Genomic DNA, 25920 nt, shown 5'->3' on the forward strand with positions numbered 1-25920 from the left:
ATAGTCTCTTTGGATTCATGGGAGTATCCTGTAGACTTCTTCATTTTGCAGCCAAAAACAAACTTGGGAGGACATCCTCTAATCTTAGGCTGACCGTGGTTAGCAATTGTTGATGCCTTTATAGGATGCAGATCTGGAAGTATGATTATTGCACATGGGGATGAGAGAAAACACATCACACTTTATTCTCCAGCACAAGCACCTTCTTTAGTATCATTGCTTGAAGGACAAGAACAACAGCAAACTAAATCAGTTATAAGTATTAACCAAGTTTTTGATCTTAGAGAAGAAGAGGAGAATGAAGATCTATTGGATCTTTTCATCTCAGAACCAAATATTTCAGAGTAGCTTAGAGTAGATCAATATGAAGCTGCAAGTAATCTTTTGAACCACTGTTTTCAGGAAACCTGCACAAATTCAATCATTACAAGAATCATTCACACATTACAAGAATCATTCACAAATATTTTTCCTGTAAACACAATTACCAATTCAACAATTAAAAGAGTTGAAATTTATCCTGGAAAACATTTGAACATTGGTAACAACTTACAATCGTCACAAAAGCAAGAGGTAATAGAATTATTACAGAAGTACTCAAAAGCTTTTGCCTGGGATTACACAGATATGCAGGGAATTCACCCCAGCACATGTATCCACCACATCTATACTGATGACCAGATTAAACCAGTAAGGCAGCCTCAAAGGCGGATGAACCCCATGATGAAGGAAATAGTGAAAGAAGAACTACAGAAACTACTGCAAGTTGGGTTCATCTATCCTATTTCTGATAGTCAATGGGTTTCTCCCTTAGCGGTAGTACGAAAGAAAAATGGGAAATGGAGGATATGTGTAGATTACCGGGAATTGAATAAGGCAACATTAAAAGATCGTTTTCCGCTACCATTTATTGACCAAGTCCTAGATTCATTACCTGGGAAGAAATTCTTTTCTTTCCTAAATGGGTTTAGTGGGTATAATCAGATTAGAATAGCAATGGAATACCAAGACAAAACAACATTTACCTGCCCATGGGGAACATATGCATACAATGTTTTGCCATTTGGGCTATGTAATGCACCTGCTACTTTCCAAAGAGCAGTTCTGGCAATATTTGCTGATCTGATCCATGAATGTGTAGAAGTCTACATGGACGATTTCACTGTATATGGAAACACATATGACGATTGTTTGAAAAAGCTTGAAAAAGTTCTGAAATGATGCATAGAGACAAATTTGTCCCTGAGTAATGAAAAATGCTACATGATGTTAACAGAAGGGATAGTGTTGGGACACCATATTTCCTCATCAGGAATTAAGGTGGACCCAGCCAAAATACAAGTCATTGTGAATTTAATGCCACCTACAACTCAAAAGGAGGTAAGAAGTTTCTTGGGTTATGCAAGCTATTATAGACGATTTATTGAAAATTTCAGTAAAATAGCACAGCCTCTATTCAAGTTACTTGCAAAGGATGTTGAATTCCAATGGACAAATCATTGTCAAAATGCATTTCAAATATTGAAAGAAAAACTATCAGTTGCCCCCATCCTTCGAACGAAGACCGAATTGGTCTTTGCCATTTCACATTTCCATTGACGCATATGATACTGCTATAAGTGCATCACTTGGACAGAAAGAAAACCTATTTAATTATGTTATATACTTCATAAGAAAAAACTTAACACTAGCAGAATTGAACTACACAGTCACAGAGAAAGAAATGTTAGCTGTAGTACATGCAGTGAACAAATTCAGGCATTACATAACAGGCTACCAAGTGTACATTCATACAGACCATTCAGCGATCAAATACTTAATGAACAAAGAAATCACAAATGGCAGAATTACAAGATGGTTATTGTTAATGCGGGAATTTAACATTACAATTCAAGATTGACCAAGGAAAGACAATCAAGTAGCTGATTTCCTTTCAAGTCTTCATACACCTGGTGATCCAAATCCTATTTCAGATAATTTCCCAGATGAACATCTGTTTGCAATAACTGCCAAAACACCATGGTTTGCAGATATAGCAAACTATTTATCCTCTAGAAAATTACCATCCCAGTTCACAAAGAAACAAAAACGAAAAATAATTAGAGAAAGTTCTAGATATAGCTAGGTAAATGGTGATCTATTTTATACTAGCTCTGATCTGATAATAAGAAAATGTGTTAGAGAAGATGAAATACTAGAAATTTTGAAAGCATGTCATGACGAGCCATGTGGTGGTCATTTTGCAGACAAGCGGACAGCCTACAAGGTGCTGCAACTCGGCTACTACTGGCCAACAATCTTCAAAGACTCCAAAGCCTATGTCAAGAGGTGTGACAGTGGCCAAAGAATAGGCCAATAATATCAGATGAAATGCCACTGAAGCCACAAGTGCTCATAGAACCATTTGAGCAATGGGCTCTGGATTTTGTGAGACCAATAAATCCACCATCAAACAGAAAAAAAGTACATCTTGGTATGTACAGACTATGTAACTAAATGGGTTGAGGCAAAGGCAGTAGCAAGAGCAACAGAAAATACAGTGGTCACATTCCTCTTTGAGGAAATCTTTGTCAAATTTGGGGTACCAAGACAGATTGTAACTGACCAAGGCACACAGTTCACTTCAAAACTTGTTCGTGATCTTACAAAAAAGTACAAGATCAAACACAGAAAATCAACTCCGTACCATCCTCAAGCAAACGGACAAGTGGAGTCGACAAATAAAGTCCTGGAAAATATAATGACGAAGACAGTACAGATGAACAAGAAAGACTGGTCAGAAAAGTTAAGAGATGCACTATGGGCATACAGAATAACATGGAAAAACACAACTGGGTTCAGTCCATACCAATTAGTGTATGGAAAAGAAGTCTTGTTGCCCATAGAATTTCAGATACACACATTCAAGTTAGCAGCAAAGTTAGGACTGAAATTGTCTGAAGCACAACAACAACGGATAATGGAATTGAATCAACTAGATGAACAGAGACAGCAAGCAGTAGAACACACAACTCTGGTGCAACAGCAAAGGATGAAATGGCATGATCGATTCATCAAGAACAAGACATTCAACAAGGGAGACTAGGCATTATTGTTTGACTCCAAATTCAAAGATTTCAAGGCAAAGTTTACAACTCATTGGCTGGGGCCATATGAGATAGAAGAAATCTTTGATAATGGAGTTGTTCAGATAAAAACAATTGATCAAGAATCTACTTCATTTCTAGTTAATGGACATAGGCTTAAAGTCTACAATAAGCCTATCAATAAAGAAGATTTTGTGAAACAAATGACAAAAGAGACTGACCTAGAAGTAATGGAAAACATAGCAATATGCCCTCCAGTACTCCAGAAGAATAATAAACAAATAATACTAATAATAAAAAACAAGAAAAATTATAAAAAATATATATATAATAAAAAGTTTGCTTGTGAAAACCAGGCAACTGGCACAAAGCAAACATGAATTCATAGAGGAAAACCAACTAGTTTGGCCTGTATGAATTCACAATTTTTGTTTTACACTCACGACAGTTTGATTTTGCAGAATGAACCTCCAAAACAAAACAAGACTTGAGGACAAGTCTTCAGATAAGCAAAGGGAAGTTGCAAAAGAAACTTAGTTGAGCAGTTGAAAGTTTAAGTCGCTGAATTGAAGAAGGAACTTGAATTGTATCAAAGAAGGGACCTGAAACATTATTGGAAACATTGTGCAGAAGGGACCTGAAATATTAAAAAAACATGTATATACTGCATAAAAATATACATGACAATAGAGACCTGCGTTGGAATGTCTAATTCCTACTTGTCTCTAGTTGTGATTCTTACTAAGTAAAGGAGTTTGTTCCTAGTAGTTAGGATATATTTCCTACATTGATGTGTGGTTGAGATATTCTCTCAACCAACATATTGTGTGTGCATGTATATATGTAATTGCATTTGATTAATGAAGATATAGACATTATCAGAGTTTATCATGGTATCAGAGCCCTTGAGGGCCTGGCCCCTCTTGGGCTTGGCCCATCCTAGGGTGAGGAAAATAAAAAATTTAATGAGTGTTTTGTTTGTTTTTCCATTGTTGGTTTGCCCATCATTTTGTTGATGCTATGTAGATGGAGCTAGAAAGAGGGTGGTATATCTGTAGGATCGAGTCGCCAGGTGACGAGAGCAGTCAGGCTTCGGGAGCAGTGAAGAGCCCTGATGTGACTGTGAATTATAGATCTGTTTTTTTTCCTGACCTGGAGTGACATGCAGCTTGGCCTGGATGCGTTCAGAAACTCTGATTGCATTGGATCTCGTTTGGTGGATCGGCTCTTGGTAATCGACGAGCGTGATTGCAAATCCGAAGCCTGGCCGCTAAGGAGGGCTCTTTGATCTGCCTAGGCGGACTTCCGTGGGCATTGTTGCATATGCGTGTGTGTGGAGCCACAGAGCTGGTGAACGGTGGTGCGTTGGATGATCGAGTGTAATTTTGTGGAAGGGGATTGGAACCTGTGGCGTCCTAAACACATCGAGTTGCAGAGGCGGAGCAATGGCGAGCTCTGTAACTGCTACCCCCTGCCATCAGCCAGCGACCATTTATTTTTACATTCGAGCTTCAAGCCCGATTTCAGAAGGCTGCCAACAAGAGTTAAGCTGGGAAGGCTCCGGTTTAAAGTCTATGTCTCGCTCGCTGAAGGCGACAGAGTAATGGCGGACAATGAAAAAGACAATCCTAACAAAACGTTCATTGATTACGTTGGCAACAGAGGAGTGTGGAACTTTGTAAAAATGACCATCCCATAGGTCCAGAAGGTTTCATTGTCGTATCCTATCTCCCTCTCCTACATTTTGCTCTGCTCCTAGGAAGGATCTCGGTTCCCTTCCCTCTATACTCTGCTCTGCCTTTGATATTGTAACGATGGGAATGGGAATTCCAGTGCATTTTCCAACCATTTTGTTGTTGATTATCGTTAGAGCTTGTCTGGTTTATGGGCGAATCCTGGGTGTTTATCAGCCTGGGCCTTGGAATGAAGCACATGCAACTTTCTACAGTGGAAGCGATGCCTCGGGCACCATGGGGAGTGCTTGTGGATATGGGAACCTGTACAACCAGGGATATGCAGTTCAATCCGCAGCATTGAGCACAGCTCTGTTCAACAGCGGGCTAAGCTGTGGAGCCAGCTTTGAGATCAAATGTGTGAATGACCCACAATTGTGTCACCCGGGTAACCCTTCGATTTTGGTCACTGCCACCAATTTCTGCCCTCCCAACTATGCTCTGCCTAACGACAATGGTGGCTGGTGCAATCCTCCTCGCCCCCATTTGCGAATTAATGATGCAGGCATGTGCAAAGGTAGAGAGGATATCCAGCTTCAAAGGCATGATATTTCTGCGGGAAGAATTAGGAAAAGCCATTTTTTTATTCACTCATATTATGTGTTGGTGATTTTGCATTAATGCATAGTCAATTTTAGATCATGGCTTGTGCTTTGTTTCATATTATTTTGAAGGAGAATATCTCTTGGAAGTTTGTACACATATTGAGATTAGCAACCTCAATATGCAGTCATGTTGTTAGAATTCGCTACTCCAACTGATGACAGGTAAAGCATAGAGATCCAAGACTCAAAAGTACAAATTCCATGATGGAAATATTCAAACGAGACAGCAGTCCAGCATATGAATGGTGCGGTATATCCAGCATAAGCGATTAAAAAATGATGGACACTCAAATTTGCTTGAGTAGTTTGTTTGAGTTTGTAGAATAGACTCATGATTGTGATAAAGTGTGAGTCACACATTGTAATCATAGCAAATCTACATTTCATAATTTTTTTTGTTTTTTGAACAGTTGTGGTCCCTAAAAAATGCTTTATGTACCTAGTATCTTCTTAAGCTTGGAGTATACTAAAAGGACATATGATTGTAAGACCTAGAGAGGCATGCATACCCCTTTGTTATGTGTTCCCTAGTGACATCAAGTTGTGGAATCAACCATTGGGTAGGTACGAGGGTGGCAGGTGTACTCGTATCTAAGCTTGATATGTAATCAAAGAATTGAGTCTTCGATTAATGGGGGAATTGAGAGATGTAACATATCTCATAGTGTAATGGACCGAGTGAAAGAAAGTTCATTAAGAGGTTGGATGAACCATGTATGTGAAGGACTTCCTAGTACACTGGTGGTTGCAGCGGTTGGGAACCCATGCATTCCAGTGGATGGTTGTTCCTTTATATGGACATCGACAATTGCATAAACAAGGTACAAGGTATAATTACGAGACTAGATCAGATGTAGATTTTGCAGATTGATATGGAGACAAAGTACTCATTAAGGGGGAGTGTTGGAATATCTAATTCCTACTTGTCTCTAGTTGTGATTCTTGCTAAGTAAAGGAGTTTGTTCCTAGTAGTTAGGATATATTTCCTACATTGGTGTGTGGTTGAGATATTCTCTCAACCCACAGATTGTGTGTGCATGAATATATGTAATTGCATTTGATTAATGAAGATATAGACATTATCAGAGTTTATCAACCTGAACCATCAAGTACCAGTTGCAGAAGGGACCTGAATGACATCAACAATCAATGAACCTGAATCAATGATGGATGCAAGAACATGAAGCGGAAATAAAGTCTACATTTCAATCTATCCTAGATAATTCATCAAAGACATTTGACCAGGAAACATCATCAAATACTATTAGGGAGTAAAAGTACAGTGAGTACAAAGTTTTTCTCTTGAAATTTCAAAATTTTTAGAAATTTTTTTAGAGATTGTTAAAATTAAGTTAGTACCTGACATGCATATTTTATTTACATATTCATTTCACTACCCTCATCATATTATCCTATTCATATATTTATACCCATTATCCTACATTTAATCCCATAAACATCCTCCAAATATTCATTTCATATTCTATATTCATATTCCATATTCCATTTACATATTCCATATTCATTTCATTTCATAACCCTAAGTATTTTTATTTTGAAAAGCAAAAGGGATTCAAATAGAGGGTCCAATAGTTGAAACCCTAGAACCTACAAAAACATACACAAGATTAGTATCATGAAAATAATTTTAAATATGACCTAAACATGGTCATTTTAAAATTAAAAGACATATATTGAAATATATACATATGGAAACATGCGCATTATAAAGTAATACAAAGAGAGAAATCGAAATGATTTATTTTGATAAGTTATAATTCAAAGTGCACAAGAATGATGCTATTAAGTGCAAGGGTGATCATAATGCAAATCGTGTGATGACTATACAATGCAAACAAACATTATGAAGTGTTTCGGAGGTATAAGCCGTAGGTAATGGAGGTAATGGATATGAGGGGAGGTACGATGACAGTTAAACGGAGATAGGACCATAAACCATGCAATCAAAACTATTAAAAGCGACGATCAAATCACAATGCACCATGAAATGCATAACAATACGAGCCAATGATAATAAAATGTATGGTATGCAGACTATACGATGAAATAAGTGATATATCAGTCAAAGGTCAAATAATAAATGCTGAAGACGTGAAGGTAAGTACTATGGGTTGGTATGAAGGACGACCACGATGAAATGAAGGACAGCCACGAAGGAAGGAATCAAGAATATGCAGCAAATGGAACGGGCAACCAAAATTTGAAAACACCACAGCGAATGTTTCAAAACAACACCGTGAGTTTTACATTCAACAGAGCTTATGCAATATACCTCCGCCATTTTTACACACAGAGCGTTGTAAAAATCGCTTTCTCTCCACCATCACAACCGTTTTGCAGGCTCAGGGAGACAATGAAGGTTGCATGAGCCATTAGCGCACAGTTATGAGCCTGAGGTGAGTGGTTTGAGGAAGGAAACACGGAAATAGAGGAAATCAAACCAAGAAGGATAAGGCAAGAGATATAGCAGTTTGAAATCGGAGTGATAAAAAGAAAACACGGAGTTGATTGAGGGATAAGCCAAAGAAACTAGCAGAGGAAGCAGAGTTAGTTAAAGAAAATCTCGTGAGCAACAAGGTAAGACCGAAACTCAATAAATGAAACAGATGTTTTATGAGAAAATCTCGAGATTTTTAAAATAAAACACAAGTTAGAAGAAGTGCTCCAACCACCGTTTATCATTTGTTAAATGTTGTCTCTGCCATCAATCAAAGAGTAAGGTTCTTGAAACAAAGTTTAATAGTGGCAACCATTATGAAACGTAGGTTGGTTGAGCCACTGCATAGAGAGAATCAGGGCAAATCATCGCAGACAAGTAACTCAACTTGGATCCTCCACGTTCACTTATGAATCACCAAATTGATTGATGAATAGTCAAAGATTTGATTTCACAAATAAATTTTTTCGCCGAGTTAAAACAGAGTATTTAGTTGTAGTCTTGATTACAAAAACACATGTTTTTGCCGAGTTAAAACAGAGTGTTTAGCTGTAGCTTTGATTATATAAACACGTGTTTTCACCAAGGACTGGGTAATGAGACAAAGTGTTAAGTTGAAGTCTGATTGTATAGACACTTGTTTTCATCAAAATTGGTCAACGAAACAGAGTGTTAAACTTATAGTTTGTTATGATTTCGTTGAAAACACAATGAGATATTTGTGGTTGATTGCATAAACAGTGGGTCAATTGCATAAACAGTGGGTTCGATTGCATAGACAGTGGGTTTAATTGCACACACAGTGGCCTTAATTAAACAAAAAATGAATGAAAGTATGACTCCAGTATGACATAAAAATGAGTTTGATAACCATAAGGAAGGTATAAGAGGAATGAAAATTGAAAAGAGGAGATATGGTATGATTTTGTTTTTATATAAAAAAAATTCAAAATCAAAACAAAGTTCGATTTCTAATTTCTTTTATTATAAACTGTGACAGAGCAGAGTTTTGGTGAAAAAGGAACAGAACCAAGAATGGATTTTACATCAGAATAAGTAGTTTGTTTTTGTTTTTCATTCACAAAGATTTATGTTTTTTCTAAAACAGTGATTCATTGTTGCAGTGAGACAGAGACTAAAACAAGCCTGACTTTATTATTTCTAAAGAGTATCAGGAGAAAGGTAAGCCCTCCTACAAACTGAATCAAAAAGGATTTTTATGCATGAATGGTTGTTCTTTTCATTGTTAAAAATGAATTTGATGATAGTAGAAGGGCCTATCAGGTATGTCTTTTATGTAGCTGTGTCCCAATCTAGATGGCCTGAAGCTTCTGCAAAGGTGTCAAGGATCATAATTCGCTGAAGCTTGAGCCAGTAAAGAAGAGGCTCTATCGAACTGAGAACGTGTACACTGTTGATCTGTAGGATCACATAAGAGCACCTGCTGCATCTCGAGTATCACAGACCCATTTTGGAAGCTGAGGAGCTAAAGGAGGATCCTGAGAAGGTGGGGGAGGATTGTCATCCTCGATGTCATCATCTGAAGAAAAAATATTTTCAGAAGTAGAAGGGATAGAGAAAGGTGGCACATCCGCTGAATTAGGCTCGTAGGCCTATATATTTTCAACAAACTTTATATCTCTTCTAATGATAACATTTTTGGACTTAAGTGGAATAAGTCTATATCCTTTGACATCTTCAGAATATCCAACAAAAATACATTTTTCACTCTTAGGTTCTAAAGCTCTATGTTTTTCATCTGGAATATGGGCCCATGCTTCACTTCCAAAAACACGAAAGTGACTTACATCTCGTTTAATTGAGCTCCATGGTTCTTCTGGAGTGATATTCTTTAAAACCTTAGTAAGAGTGCGATTTACTATGTAATTTGCACAGTTAATTGCTTCTGCCCAAAAATTAAGACTAAGTCCTTTAGATTGAAGCATACAATTAGTCATTTCCTTTAAGGTGTGATTCTTCCTTTCAGCTACACCATTTTGTTGTCGAGTATATGGAACAGTCTGTTGCATTTGAATTCCATTCTTAGTGCAAAAGTTTCTGAATTTGTTGTTAACATATTCTCTGCCATTATCATATCTTAGCTTAAGAATTTGATGTCCAAATTGTTTTTCAACAAAGGCCTTAAAGGCCAAGAACATGTTAAATACTTCACTCTTGAGTTTTAAGAAGTAGACCCAAGTGCATCTGGAGAAAACATCAATGAAAGTTAAGAAATACTTGTAGCCAGAGAATGAAATAACTGGAAGTGGACCACATAAATCACTATGCACAAGCTGTAAAGGGGCTGAGGCATGCCAAGAGGCATGTTTTTCAAAACTACCCCGATGATGTTTTCTGAGTACACATCCAGAACAAACACCATCTCTGCAATATACCATAGGAAGACCTGTCACCATATTTTCTTTACATAGATTTTGAAGGGAGCGATAGTTTAAGTGACCAAATCGCTCATGCCAATGTTTGCTCACTTCATCATTATGAGCAACAAATACCGAGGGAAGAGTTGATGACCCAAAGTTGTTAAACTTATACAACCTTGTAGAATCATCAGCAATGCCAGTAGCTAAAATCTGTTTAGGATCTCTTAGGTCCTTAATTACAACATCGTGAGGTGAAAATTCAACGGTTTTACCTTCACCTGAATGAGTTATCTGATATACAGATAGAAGGTTGCAGGATAAGTTTGGAACACATAATACATCATTAAATTGACCATTGTCTAGATGAACAATTCCAATCCCTACAACACTAAGAGATCTATCATCACCAACATATATATTTTTGGTGTTACAATCATTTAAAGAAGAAAACATGGCTTTGTTTTTTACCATGTGATAAGAAGCTCCAGAATCAATGAGCCACTCATGAGAATGAGAAGAAGAAGACACATTTAGTGCGTAACCAGACCGAGATGCTTGACAACCACATGCAGAAAGTGTTATTCCTGAATATGAAGTTGAAGTTGAAGAGTGCTCCAAAAGGATGTTATGCTTCTTCATTGCTGCTTTCAAGGCTTCCATCTTCTTAAAGCATTTGGATTCTAAGTGGTCATCTCGATTACAAAAGTGGCAATGTCTATCAGTCTTCTTCCCTTTGTTTTTATTTTCCTTTTCATTTTGTTGAAATGAATTTTCATTTTGAAACTGAAATTGCTTAGGACCCTTGTTTGGTTTAGGACCATTGTTTTTAGGATACTTCTTCCTAGGATTCTTTGAATTTGGTTGTTGATGGGCGGCTAAGGCTTTCTTAGAAGAGTTTCCAAAATTAAGAAGACCAAGATGTAAAAGTTTTTCTTATTCTCTTACTAAAGAATCACACAAGGCATCAAAAGAGGGGGACTTGTAGTCTTGTCCTTGAGAAATAAAGGTTTCTCTAATAGAATGGAAGGTGGAAACAAACACAGAGCAAGCTGGTCCCAACTTAGTAAGAATGGAATAGATAAGGCTACCATCTTCTTTCTTAACCTTAACACCTTCCAAGAGAAGTCTAAGGGTCTTGAACTTGGACAAAAAATCTTCAATGGAAGAAAAATTATTGGGGTCCAATGTAAGCAACTCAATTTCGAGTTGATGGGCTCTAATTTCATTTTTAATTCCAAAAACTTTAGTAAGTTGTTTCATTGCTTCATTAGGAGTATCAATTTCTGTGATATGGAATCTAAGGTCTGGAGAAATAGACATCCCTATCAACACACGTGCTTAATCTTGTCTATTTTCCCATTTGGCTGTCTTATCTTCACCTTTAGGTTTAGTTTCTTGGCCTGAGGCTATTATGTAAAGACCTTTACTTCTAAGTAAATCCACAATGTACGACCACAATTGGAAGTAGTTGGTGCTGTCAAGAATAACTTGGCATGGACTTTCCATTTTAACATAAACTAAAGCTGTAGATGTTGAAACTAAGTGTCCCAATGGAAAGATCTCGAAAAATTAGGCTGATTCAAAAAAAACAGCTCTGAAAACGGTTTCCAGATGAAGAAGTTATGGCTTTTTGAAGAAAAATTGTTGAAGATGGCGACGAAGTGTATGAATGTGCGGAAGTGAATGATAATGTTATATTTAAAATAAAATAAAAAAACATTTTCCAAACTTAATCTAATTAGCTCACTTTAAAAAAGAATTTATGTGACCCACTTTTATAAATAAGTGAAAGTCACTTTTACAATGGTACTTTATGAACTACTCACTAAATTGTAACTTAAATAAAAGATAAAGAGACTTTAGAATTATAAGTGACTCACTTTTTATAATGGGTGAGAACACTTTTACATAAAGTAACTTTAAAACATAAGTTACATGTGCTTTTTGAAAAAGTAACTCAACAAAAAGAAACCCTTGAATCCAAGACCTCTATTCTAATAAAGTAACTTTGGACCAAGTGAGCTAGTTTAAAAGGTTAGTACTTTTTGGAAAAGAGGAAGGGGGAGTTTTTTTTTTATTAGTCACCGAAACTTTGGGGTGCATGATTACTTGAAAAAGCTCTTTTTGCTTGCAAAACAAAATATCACACAACCCAATACGAACATGCAAAAAAAACCAAACCTTATGGCTTGAAGTTAGCTTTCACCAGAAACTATATATTTTTCTCAATGTTTCTGATTTTCTGAAATCACACTAAGGCACGGCGGAAAAGAGCATACGCATGAGAAAAATTCTTCTTTTCTATTTCTGATTTTCCCAGATCGCACAGAGTTGCAGGGCAAAGAGCATACGCAGAAATGAAAGGTATAGATCCGATAATAAAAAACAGAGAGCTAAATAAACCGAAATAAACAGAGAGATGAATAACTAAAATTGCAAATAAAGACTATATACCTCTAGATCTTAAAATGACGTAGCTAGGGCTACTGGAAAACTTTTTGCGTGAAATTGTCAAGCCAAGCAGTAACTCCATAAGGCAAAAATGATTCGTGTGTTATATTCCATCAGGTAGGTCTTCATTATATACATGAGGGAGAGACTGTTCATATTTCTTATTTATCTATTTACATATATTTACTCACTCACAAGAATTAGGTGTCAACATTCCCCCCCTTAATCTTAAGGGATGTTGGTGAGTCCAAGCATCATTCTGAATCGTTCAAGCTTTTCTCTTCCAAACGCTTTGGTGAAGATGTCTGCAATTTGCTCATTTGTGGAACAATGACGGAGATGGATTGTTTTGGCCTCAACATGATGTCGAATCAAATGATATTTAGTATTGATGTGCTTCGTTCGATCATGGAACTTTGGATTCTTAGCCAACTTTATTGCAGAGGTATTGTCAATCATGAGTGGAGTTGATTGTACTTGTTTTACCTGCAAATCTTCAAGAATTTTCCTGAGCCACACAATTTCTTTTGTTGCTTCAGCTGCTGCCACGTATTCTTCTCCTATTGTGGAATCTGTTGGAACTGATTATTTGCGTGATCTCCAAGAGACAGCTCCTAATCCAAGACTCATAGCATATCCTGAAGTAGATACCCCAGTTTCTTTGTCTCCATCGAAGTCTGAATCAGAGTATCCAATTAATCTGAAGTCGTCCACCTGTGTATACTTGATTCCAAAGTCTTAAGTTCCCTAGTATCCCTTCAAGTACCTTAAAACTCTTTTTGCAGGAGACAAATGTCCCTCACAAGGCTTTTGCATAAACTTGGAGAGGATTCCAACAGCAAACGAAATGTCTGGTCTGGTAGTAGTTAGGTAGTTGAGACTTCCTACAAGCTGTCTATACTTTGTTGCATCCTCAAATTCTTTTCCTTCAATAGATGTGAGCTTTAAGTTTTGTTCCATTGGAGTAGTAAGAGGATTGCACTCTGTCATTCCAAACCTGTTCAACAAATCTCCAATGTATTTCTTTTGAGAAAGAAATATGGACTTTGGATGTTGGGTTACTTCAATGCCAAGATAGTAATGAACATAGCCCAAATCAGTCATTTCAAAACTTTTTCCCAATTCCTTCTTTATGCATGCAATGTAGCTTTCATTGTTCCCTGTCATCAAAAGATCATCTACATATACCACAAGATATACAACTGTTTTGCCAACTTTCTTGACAAATAAAGTTGCATCATCAAGATCAAAATGTTTGAAATTGAGTTTCAAAAGATGCTCAGTTAGTTTTTCATACCAGGCTCGCGGTGCTTGTTTGAGGCCATACAAGGACTTCACCAGTTTGCATACTTTATGTTCATGTCCTTTCACAGCAAATCCTTCAGGCTGGGACATAAAAACGTTTTCTTTTAGATCTCCATTTAAGAAAGCAGTTTTTACATCCATTTGGTGGACTTTCCAACTGTTCTAAGCTGCTAGTGCAAAGAGTGTCCGGATGGTAGCCCATTTTGCTGTGGGGGCAAAAGTCTCCTCATAATCGACCCCTTCCTTCTGTGAAAATCCTTTTGCCACAAGCCTAACTTTGTGCTTGTCAAGTGAGCCATCAACTTTATACTTGTTCTTGTAGACCCACTTGCAGCCAATTGGTTTGGTTCCTAATGGAGGATCAACCAGCTTCCAAGTGTCGTTCTTTATGAGGGCATCATACTCCTTTTGCATTGCTTCTTTCCATTCATCATGAGAAGCAACTTCTTCGAAGGAAGTTGGTTCAAAATCTGCAGACAAGTTCAATTCACAATCATAAGAAACATCCATATCAACAGATGAATTAGAGTCATCCACATCACTTCCATTTTGCCGGTTTGAATTTCTAGTTCCTGTCTTTCCAACCTCATTAGGAAGAACACTTTCAAGTGTCTTTGTCAGCCACTTTGGGGGGCCTTTTTGAGATGGTCCAGGCTACTCCGTTGATTGAGTTGGAACTGAATCGAGATTGAGTCTCCCAATTCTATCAATCACATCACTTAAAGCATCATCAGTTGTTGGAGTTTCATGTGGGGGAGAGTGTTCTTCAAAAGAAGATTCCACATGTTGATCTAATATAGGAATCCCCCCTTCAAGATGTGGAATCTAATTATCAAATTCTTGAAATGATTTTGCTTTTGCGAATCTATCCAAGCGATCAAGTTATCGCTCAACAACATTGTCAGTTTTGGATGATTCAAGAAAAATTACATCATCTCTAGATACAATAAACTTCTTATTTACTTCATCATAGAGGCGGTATGGTTTGGAGGTGTTTGAATACCCCAGAAAGATACACTTATGACTTCTAACACCAAGTTTGTTTCTATGTACCTTTGGTATCAAGGCATAACAAGTGGAACCAAATACCCTGAGATGCTTTATCGAAGGAACATATCCATACCACATTTCATATGGGGTCTTGTTTCTTATAGCATTAGATGGACATCTATTCTTTATATATGCAACACATAGAACAGCATCAGCCCAAAACAATATCTTTACATTCTTGAAGAAGAGCATGGATCGTACCATATTTAAGATTGTCCTATTCATTCTTTCAGCTACACCATTTTGTTGGGGATTATAAGGCACAGTTGTTTGATGTTTGATCCCATGTTGGCGAAGATAGTTTTCAAATTCACTTGATGTGTATTCTTTTCCATTATCAGTGCGAATAGACCCAATATGAGATTGTGCATCATTTTCAATCCATATATGAAAATTCTTGAATGTTTGAAAAGCATCAGATTTGTACTTCAATAAATAAACTCAACACATTCTGGTGTAGTCATCAATAAATGTCATGATATATTTATTTCCATTTGCAGAAGGAACAGGCATTGGACCACATAAATCTGAATGAATGAGTTCAAGTTTTCTATGTGCTCTTGAATGTTAATCATGAAAAAATTGTTTGCTATGCTTTCCTAGAATGCAAGCAACACATTGCTTAAGTTTCCTAGGAATTGTAGGCAAACCAGCAACACCATTTTTCTTCAACAAGCAAAGATTGTCATAGTTTAAATGTCCAAATCTAGCATGCCATAATAAACTTGATGGAAGTGTACCTTCTTCATGATGAGAATTGTATGAGAAATGTTGTGCACGAGAAAAGGTTCCTTACAGCTTGAGAAGCCTTTCTTCTTCTATTCCCCTCATGACAAGTGAGTGGTCAAATGCTTTTCTTACCTCAAGCTTGCCATCAAACATATGAATGGAGTGACCTTGCTGGCGGATGTGGACCAAGGACAGCAAGTTTCTCTTGAGCTGTAGGAGATATAGAACATGATGCAGAAGAAAGTCTGGAAGACCAGGCAGTTTAAGCCTGATTGTGCCAAGACCTGATGGCTTGATTTTTGATTGGTCTGCAAAGTATACTGATCCATCAACATTGTCAGTGAAATCTTCAAAAAAACCATTTCTATGAGTCATGTGGCAGGTTGCTCCTGAATCAAGCAACCAATCATTTTTCCAAGAAGCAAGTGAAGCATTGAATAAATCTTCATTTACTCCAATGTTACATTGTGCCACAACATAGCGAGCGGATTCAGGTGTTTTACCTTTGTCTGTATCATTAGTTTTACCTTTCTGTTGGTTTCTTTTTTGCTCAATTTTGTCCCATGGTAGCTTGCATGTAGAGGCATCATGTGATCCATTTCTTTTGCAGTGTATGCAGTGCAAATCTGCCTTTTCTCCTTAAGAATGTTTGCCCCCCCTGCCTCTGAAATATCTTCCTCTTCCTCTTCGACCACCTCTTCCTCTTGTAGAATCTTAAGCAAGATGCTTTTCTTTATGAGCAAGGCACACAGCCTCTTTAGAACATTCAGGGGTTGTCTTCTTTCCAAAAGCTTTCTCTCTTTCGGCAAACTTTTTCACAAGAGAGTCAAAGGTTGTATCTTTGAGGTTTCCATTTGCTTGCAATGACTCAAGATAATTGGAGTAAGTAAGATAAAGTGCCTTGAGAAAAACGATAAGAGGAATATCCAATTCAACCTTACTGGATTTGATATCATGCATTATAGACTTTACTTCAGATGCAAGAGCAAGAGGATCATTATTTTGCAGTTCAAGAGTGAAGAATTTAATCATGAGTTGAACAACTTCAAGTGCAGAATGTGAGTCATAGAGTTCTTTCAGCTTTTGTAAGGCTTCAAAGGCAATTGAATATGACGAAATATGGCGACTCACCTCTTCATTTACAGATGTTGCGGTTAATGCATAAGCTTTGTTGTTCTTGTTTTCCCAAATGACGAGCTCTTTGTCTGAGGTAGGCTGTATTGGTTCATTGTCTCCATCTCCGACACACTCTCCTTTCCACAACTCATTGAAAATGAGAGTGTATTTTATCATCTGGGACCATTCAGGATAGTTCTCCTTGCCAGTGAGAACTATTCCCACCATGGATATGATTGAATGCATTCTGTAAAAAAAACTTCTGCTGCAAAATTTTACTCTTAATGGGAAAGAAAAATATAGTGTTAATACACAAAACTCTGTAAATATACAAAACTGCACAGTGTATTCAACTGGACAGCGCTCCAACAAAGGTGCATTTGCATCTTCTCAATCACCAAGGGGCGGTGAGTGTGGATTATAAGGCGCAGTTGACATTCTCGGCTGGTGCACTCACATGAAAATGAGAAAACGAGTCTATATTCCCAATAAGAGACCCTGAGCTTTGATACCTCCTTGGAAACTTGAATAGATGAGGCCCACAAAATGTAACTAATTATGAAAACCAATCGCACAAATGAACGAACTTCGATGCATGTGTTTATAGTGAAACTCTAATAGAAAAAGGCATCATCAAAATTTTCGCTTCAAAATGTTTCATGGTGCCTCCACGCATGAGCTCGGAACCCCGGCACTAAGGAAGTGAAACAGTGTGCTGTCAAAGGTGAGGTCGTGGGTTTACCCGCATGGCGCAGTGGTAACACGACTTGGGTATCCCTCTTCCGCCCCTCAGACAAGAACCAACAGGCAATCGTAATGTGAAAAACTACAAAGCATCATTCACGCAGCAGCGTTCTGTCAGCCAGCGTTAAAAAATACCGGAGCATTTATTCGAAAGTGTAAAGATTACCAAAAAAACAACCCTTTCCGAGCCAATTGACTGCGTATATGGAGCAACGCTTTGTATCAGCGTTCAACTCTTCCAGCGTTCAACTATACCAGCGTTCAACTCTTCCAGCGTTCAACTATACCAGCGTTCAAGTCTTCCAGCGCAACTCTTCACGTCGGGTTCAGGTCACATTTCTTTCGAGCTATTTAGGTCATGTCGTCCCCAAAAACAATGTGCAGAGGGCTAACGCTGAGCACCTCGCATTGCTACAGCGGAATCATTGTATATACACTATCAGGTTGCTTGTCTTCTCAAAATAGAGTGCGGACCGCCACAGCAAGGCAAATGGAAAGTATTTTGTCGGCAATGGAGGGCACACGGGGTTTGAACGTATCAGACATAGTGAGTAATCAAAATCGCACGGAAAAATGAAATTCCAGAATGATGATGCTACTCGGCGTTCAAGCCAATCAAAAATCAAGCCACTGACACCAATGTTTATGAAGCAGTGCTTTGTATGAAACGTTTATGGACAGTCCAGAGAGCCAGAGAGCACAGGTAGTGTCAGGCTTTGAATTATATGGATAGCTAATTGTATGGAGGAGCAGCGCTTCTATATGGAGAGCAGACTAGGGAGTTACAAGGGACATAAGAGCTAAAAAAAGGAGCTAGCTCTGATACCATGTCAGGCAAAGCAGTAACTCCATAAGGCAAAAATGATTCGTGTGTTATATTCCATCAGATAGCTCTTCATTATATACATGAGGGAGAGACTGTTCAGTTCATCTCCCGATGACTGTTCATATTTCTTATTTATCTATTTACATATATTTACCCAATCACAAGGATTAGGTGTCAACAAAAACGAAGGGGTTCCTCACTGGAACAGATGCTCCTAACACAATAGAATAGTCGTCTCCACCCGAAAGCAGTAAAAAACAATAGATCTAGGAAACGACAATCGGATGCATTTGTACCGGCTTCAGATTTGGATCACCAATGGATGTGGCCCTCAAATAGCTCCAATACCATGTAGGAATTTACAGGGTAAGTTCCTCAGATAGAACACCAAAGGACACCGCTCACAAACAGATCACAGATCAATACACTAGTATTCTTAACGTGGTTAAAACCCTCAAAGAGGGAAACAGTCCACGGCCTGAGCCAACGTGGCCACTTCAGGCAATTTATTAATAAAAGAAAGAAAATTTACATAAGCCTCTCTCATCAACGATCACCCTACAAATGACCCTCCATGCTCTTTAAATAGAGATCATGGACCAATCGGGTGTTAAGCCACGGATCAAGTGTCAGTAATACCGAGGAGAGAATGAGTTGTCAGATCACTTCATGTCTAGAACATATCGTGACCGTCGGATTGTAAGTTACAAATGTACATAATAAAGAAACACAGTTTACCTAAATCTACACTAGACCAAGTTATACTTAACTATTTCCTATGTGTCGGAATATCCTAACATGTTGTTGTCTAGGAAATGGGATGCTATTGTAGGTGCTCAACTTCAAATGGACCTATCTTATATTACCATACCACAATCTGAAGAAACCACCTTCATTCTCTATAGAGAACCCTTGTACTCAACTCATGTGGTAAAGCTAGGTCCCATTCCATATTATAAGATCCCTGAGACTGAGAAAATGTCCCCTATCCTTCCCTCAAAGGGATTCGTATTCTTATGTGCCAGCCACCTGAGCCATCCATTATGTGCCCTCACCCATCTGTTATGATCGTATGTTTGAAGTTGGTGTTGATTTCGGGTAGCATCGGATGTGCTCTAGCCACGAAAATTGGTGGAGAGGCTAAGGCACATGAGATCTCCAATACCCAGAAAGGGTTTGGGCAGATTCTAAACAGTTTGGAAAATATTAAAATAATTAATATTTTTAATGGAGTCCCTAAGTCTAAACTTAGAAAAAATAAAATATTAATGTGAATTCATATAAAACTGTGTTATAATGGTCCAAAAGTCATGGATCAAGCCAGATCTAATCTTAGCCCTTGATTAGGGACTTAATCTCGGTCAATGATTTGTCAACGAGAAAAGTATAAGAGGAGGCTTGAGGGTCACTTGGAGAACACACGAAGAGATCAAGATTTCGACTTTCTGGGGCTGGGTTTGCTGAGAAAGTTGAGAGAGTGATCAGAGTTGCAACTGAGGGGCGTGAATACAGAAGCAGAGAGGCAGAGATAGCGCCGGATGATCAGCACAGTAGCCGGAGAGAGGGACGCAGAAGTAGCCAAGGGTTCACGCAGAGCCAGCCAGGGCTCACGCAAAGACAGCCAGGAGCTACGCAGTGCCTCAGAGGGCCAGCATGTGTGACGCGAGGACCATAGGGCTGATGCAGAGGGCCAGAGGGCTGGCGCAGTGCCTCTAGAGGTTAACGCAGGCCAAGCCAGAGTGACGTTGGGTTAACGTTGGGCCAGAGAGAGGCTGACGCAGTCCCTAGAGGCTAACGCTGGGGTTTCGTGGGGCAGATTCGAGCTGTGGAGCTGCCGGAGTGTTTATCCAGGGTTTCAGCCGGAATATCTGCTTCCGAGTAGAGAGGTACTAATGCCGAGATTTTTCTCCGTTCGGTGAGCCGGATTTGGCACCCAGATTATATTCGGAAACTGTTAATAAATCAAACCCTCAGATAGTTGCACCAATTTTCCCACATTGGGTTTTTTCTGGGGACATTAGTCCAAAAACAACGGTGTCACTTGTGTGCTTGTTTCTATTTCATTCAGTTGATGATCTGTGATGTGTTGAGCATGCATTTGTATTTATTTCCAGTATTTACATGGTAAATAACTTGTTAATTAACAGAACAAGTAGGTAGGAATAAATCAGTAAAGTGCATGAAGGGTTTCTAAGGTGTCAGACTTAGAAATTCCAACATGGTATCAGAGCATGGGTGCAGATCACAGGAGAATTAAGGACATCAGCCGAACAGAGCAGCAGCAGCAGAAAACAATTGTCCCGAGTGACAGAAGTTGTTCCTAGCAGAGTAGCAGCAAAGAAGGGGTGATGCAGTGCCTGTGTCATCAAGATTGAGCCAGGAAGAGGCAGTGCAAAGGCTGAGGGAGGAAAAGGCAGGCTCACGCAGAGCCACGCAGAGGCCAGGAGAGCTGACGAAGTTGGCTGAGGAGGTTGATTTGCCGGTGCCGGGATTGCGCAGAGCCTAGGAGTTCTAACCTTCAGTTTGTTGGCGTTTAGGAGGTTGTGCGTAAGTTGCAGAGTGGAGCTAGTGGGGTACTGTAGTCAGAACAGTACCTAACAGAGCAAGACCAAGGTAGAGGGAGTTGTTGCCGAGATGGATTTATAGCCAAGGAATCCATACCAGTGTTGCAGTTGCACAGGCGATTGGAGAGGGGCATCTTGACATTGGTAAAAGGGTTTCTAGGAGGGAAATCGAGGCTCAAAGGAGTCATACCAAGAACTTCCAAGAGGAAAGTAGAGGAGCAGCGAAATGGTAGTGAACGGGGTAAGAGACCAGGACAGACTAGACGGAGCCTCAAACTTCGTAGTCTAGAAGGCTAGAATCCTATCTATTCTAGATCGGAATCGTGTCAAGCACTGCGCCTTGAGGACGATAGTTATCCCAGTTGACCCAGTTGATAACGACAAGTACGAGGAGGCAATGGCGAGGGCCAAGAGCATCATTCTTGACGGGGTCAAGGACCATGTAATAACACATATTGCCGAAAAGGAAACGACAAATGAGATGTGGGAGGCCCTAAAGAAATTGTACCAGCATACTTCTGTGCAGAAAAGGATGTTACTAGAAAATCAGCTGAGATCATACCAGATGCAAAAGGGAGAACAGATCGACCCCTTCCTTGGTCGATTGAAGGAGATCAGGGATCAATTGACTTCCATAGGGGCAACGTCGGATCCGGAATTGATGGCGAGAACAGCGCTGAACGCAGTCTCAGAAGACTAGGAGGTGTTTCTCCAGAGCATACTGGGCAGGGCGACCCTTCCAAATTGGGAGGAAATGTGGGCTGCTCTTCGCTAAGAAGAGATCAGAAGGCTGAGCAAGGCAGGAAGCAGCGGCAAGGGGATCAGAATCAAAAAGGAGGAGGAGGTGGATGCTTCCCTAGCATCTGAGGGAAAGCAGAAGAAACAAAAGAAGAAGGACCTCTCCAAGGTCAAATGCTTCCACTGTGGGGAGTTGGGTCATTATGCGACCCAGTGTCCAAGGAAGAAGAGTAAGGGAGAGGCCTCTGAGACCAAGGCAGCGCCAGCAAGGGCAAAAAAGGAAGTGGAGACAGACGATGACTGTGCCATGAGTGCACATACACCACTTGAGTGGAAGTCGGGAGACATCGCGCTATAGTCAGACGAACTACAGGCGATGAGGGGCAAGATCCTCGAGGTACGCAGCCTCTTGGATTAGACCTTGCTACGGGAGCCCCAAAGAGAAGTAGCAGTACTGGCGGATGTCAATAGAGACGGATGCGGATGGAGCGACATAGGGAGCTACAGTGCAGGATTCCCAGGACAGCGTGAGGCAGCAGTGTGAGAAGCATGGGAGTGTTGCACCAACGCAGGATGGCACAGAGAGGTGTGCAACAGTGTGAGATGCACAGAGTTGTTGCAGCAACGCAGAAGTCAGAGAGGGAGCACTTGTCAGTGACAGAGGGAGCTTCAGCATCGAGAGTGTTTCTAGCCTGACGGAGATGTCAGAGTTGGGAGATCAGTTACTTACTTCTCAGTAACTGAGTTGCAGTGCAGCAGTTAGCAATGGTAATGTTATGGGCAGCACGATGCAGCATGATGAGAGGGGTTGAAGTGCAGATGCAGTAGTGGCAGTGGAAGGGCCATGGGCAGCAGCATGGATGCAGAGGGAGTTGCAGTACAGATGCAGCAGTGGCAGTGGCAGGGCCATGGGTAGCAGTACAGGATGCAACAGTGCAGAGGATGTTGGTCAGCAGGCCTAGCATCAACACAAAGACCGATGTCGGATGATCAGGGTGATACTTAGTGAGGAGTATTGCTAGAGCACAGTCCTCGCTAAGAGGGAGTGTTGATTTGGGGTAGCATCGGATGTGCTCTAGCCACGAAAATTGGTGGAGAGGCTAAGGCACATGAGATCTCCAATACCCAGAAAGCGTTTGGGAAGATTCTAAACAGTTTGGAAGATATTAAAATAATTAATATTTTTAATGGAGTCCCTAAGTCTAAACTTAGGGAAAATAAAATATTAGTGTGAATTAATATAAAACTGTGTTAGAATGGTCCAAAATTCATGGATCAAGCTAGATCTAATCTTAGCCGTTGATTAGGGCCTTAATCTCGACCGTTGATTTGTCAACGAGAAAAGTATAAGAAGAGGCTTGAGGGTCACTTGGAGAACACACGAAGAGATCAAGATTTCAACTTTTTGGGGCTGGGTTTGCTGAGAAAGTTGAGAGAGTGATCAGAGTTGTAGCTGAGGGGCAGTGAATACAAAAGCAGAGAGGCAGAGATAGCATCGAAGGATCAACGCAGTAGCTGGAGAGAGGGACGCAGAAGCAGCCAAGGGTTCATGCAAAGCCAACCAGGGCTCAGGCAGAGACAGCCAGGAGTTGCGAAGTGCCTCAGAGGGCCAGTGTGGTTGACGCAAAGGGCCAGAGGGTTGACGCGGTGTCTCCAAAGGCTAACGCGGGCCAAGCCAGAGTGACGCTGGGCCAGAGAGAGGTTGACGCAATCCCTAGAGGCTGATGCTAGGGTTTCGTGGGGCAGATTGGAGCTGTGGAGCTGTCGGAGTGTTTATTCGGGGTTTCAACCAGAATATCTGCTTCCGAGTAGAGAGGTACTACTGCCGAGATTTTTCTCTGTTGGGTGAGCTGGATTTGGCACCGATATTGTATTCTGAAACTGCCTAATAAATCAAACCCTCAGATAGTTGCATCGGTTTTCCCGCATTGGGTTTTTTCCGAGAACATTAGTCCAAAAACAACAGTATCACTTGTGTGCTTGTTTCTATTTCCTTCAGTTGATGATCTGCGATGTGTTGAGCATGCATTTGTATTTATTTCCAATATTTACATGGTAAATAACTTTTTAATTAACAGAACAAGTAGGTAGGAATAAATAAGTAAAGTGCATGAAAGGTTTCTAACGTGTCAGACTTAGAAATTCCAACCGTTGGGCCTTCCAACCCCAAGGGTATGGCTTTCATTATGTAGTTGGGTATTTTTGCTTACATATCATGGACACTTCTGGGCATGAATTAGTGGGGGAATTTAGCGGAAAGAATGGGCTTGGTTTGTACTCTTGTCCCCTTGTCCAACTTTGTGGTTAACCTTGTATCCTAGTCCCATGGGATCTCCTCTATTGGCTACTAGCTTTAGGAGTGGCATTAAATGGGAAATCTCGATTTTGGTTGTGTGGTCCAGCTTCCTAACACCACATACATCAATCCCCTCCGCTCATTATGACCCCTTTCCACATTTGTCCATTGGGTCCACAAGGAGTTAGGCTCCCCCGCCCCTTGTCCACACTTTGGTTCGGGCTTGGAATGATGCCCCAGAGGTTGATGCAGCCAAAAAAAAGTAAAAAGCATAATTTGGCCACTCTCAACAAAAAACATACCATAAAATGCAAGAGATGGTCGGGACATACAAATTTAGCACGTGGGCAAAAACCAACATGAGTTGTACCCCTATCATCATGGCCATCACCTTAGTTCCTAGGGCCCCTCGTATTGGCCCCTTGCATCATTAAAGAACCCATGATTGTCTCAACCCCTAGTGGGCGATGCACTGCCCAACCTTAAGGGGGTATTCACTACTATATCATCCGCGTCATGTTTTCATCCCCTAGAGCCCCGAGCAGTTGTAAAAGAAAAATCAATAAAAGGAAAAAGGCAAATGAAGAAGCGTGGAAAAAAAAAGATCGGGGTAACTCACGTACCACGATTGCTCCCTCCTATATCTATACACCCAAGTGTGGCCTTTCCTCATCGTAACTACCGTTGTACCATGGCATGTGGCTTGGAGCCTCCCCCTGATGCCCCACCTGTTCCATCATTATATCACATGCCACCAGCGATAAGACGGATGTACCACAGACCTGTCACTCCCTTAAAGGTTGAAACCACCTAATAGGGTCCTTGATTAACCTCCCTCTTGAACTTGGAGATACTTGTACACTCTGAAGCCCATTATGGAAAGGCATGCCACTATGAAATGCCCACTTGGTTCCATGATTTGTAAGCTCATTTGCTAAATTACACTAATGATTTGTTATATTGGAAGGTGAGGAGACGCATTGGATCTTATACAAGATTGCAGGTGGGTCTTCATCTTGTGATTTCGTCTCCTTATACAGGGTTCAAGCCCTCTAGAGGGTCTTATTGACATTGGTAGGTTGTGCGTTGAGAGCCAAGGGCCTCCACTATAGCAAAGAGAAGATTGTCATGCCATGGGATCCTTAAACACCATTCATTGCTCACTCGTGTTCCACTTGCTTGATGATGATGATGCACCTCGACCACCTTGCTCAGCTAGCTACACACTTGGTTGTTGATCTAGGACCCAGATGAGGTTGTGTCTCACCATGGGAGACAAAGGGAACGCTTGTATCATTGTTCCAGCCCTTGCAGATGGGATACAGGCTTGTTCAATCCACTTGGAGACCCATGAGGATGATTTTGTACCCCCATAACCACTTGAGAGCACCACAAGTCAATTGCTTGGACATCAAGGGGCCATCCCCTTCATCACTATTTTTGGAGCCCTTCTACTCATTTTGGCACATGAAGGACTTCACTAGGCCTTTCAAATGGCCCTCCTAGCTATTATATTACCATTTGACTCTTTGAGCCGTCTTGAGAGGCTTATTTTTCATATTATAGAGCTATTTGCTGGCCTTGTCACCAAAGGATGTTATTTTTGGACATTATTTTATTATTAGGGGCATCATTAGGCCTAATTAGGCAAATCGAATCCCTTGGATCATATATATTGATGAGAGGATCATTTCATTCCTCATCATCACTTGGATTTGTATCTCTCTCTTCTTGAGAATTTCGCACTACCTTTTGATGGGTGAGTTGGAGAATCATTGACACATTTTGATGTTTGGATAATCTTTTCTTGATTTGGGAGCTTCGCTTTGTCCCTATTT

The 25920-nt window shown here is 40.0% G+C and overlaps 1 protein-coding gene and 1 pseudogene across 1 annotated transcript in view; one reads left to right on the top strand and one right to left on the bottom strand.

The window, feature by feature from the left end:
* The window catches only part of LOC149155680 (non-canonical heme oxygenase HOZ, chloroplastic-like), a 244687-nt gene that overhangs the window by 96678 nt on the left and 122089 nt on the right, over positions 1-25920 (bottom strand). The gene's annotated exons all lie outside the window — the stretch shown is intronic.
* The window catches only part of LOC149155681 (D-2-hydroxyglutarate dehydrogenase, mitochondrial pseudogene), a 33279-nt pseudogene continuing 12259 nt past the window's right edge, over positions 4901-25920 (top strand).

This window comes from Pinus tabuliformis, chromosome 9 (genome assembly GCF_031772625.1).
Source record: "Pinus tabuliformis cultivar Carrire ecotype Pingquan chromosome 9, CPIR1, whole genome shotgun sequence".
NCBI classification, from domain to species: Eukaryota; Viridiplantae; Streptophyta; class Pinopsida; order Pinales; family Pinaceae; genus Pinus; species Pinus tabuliformis.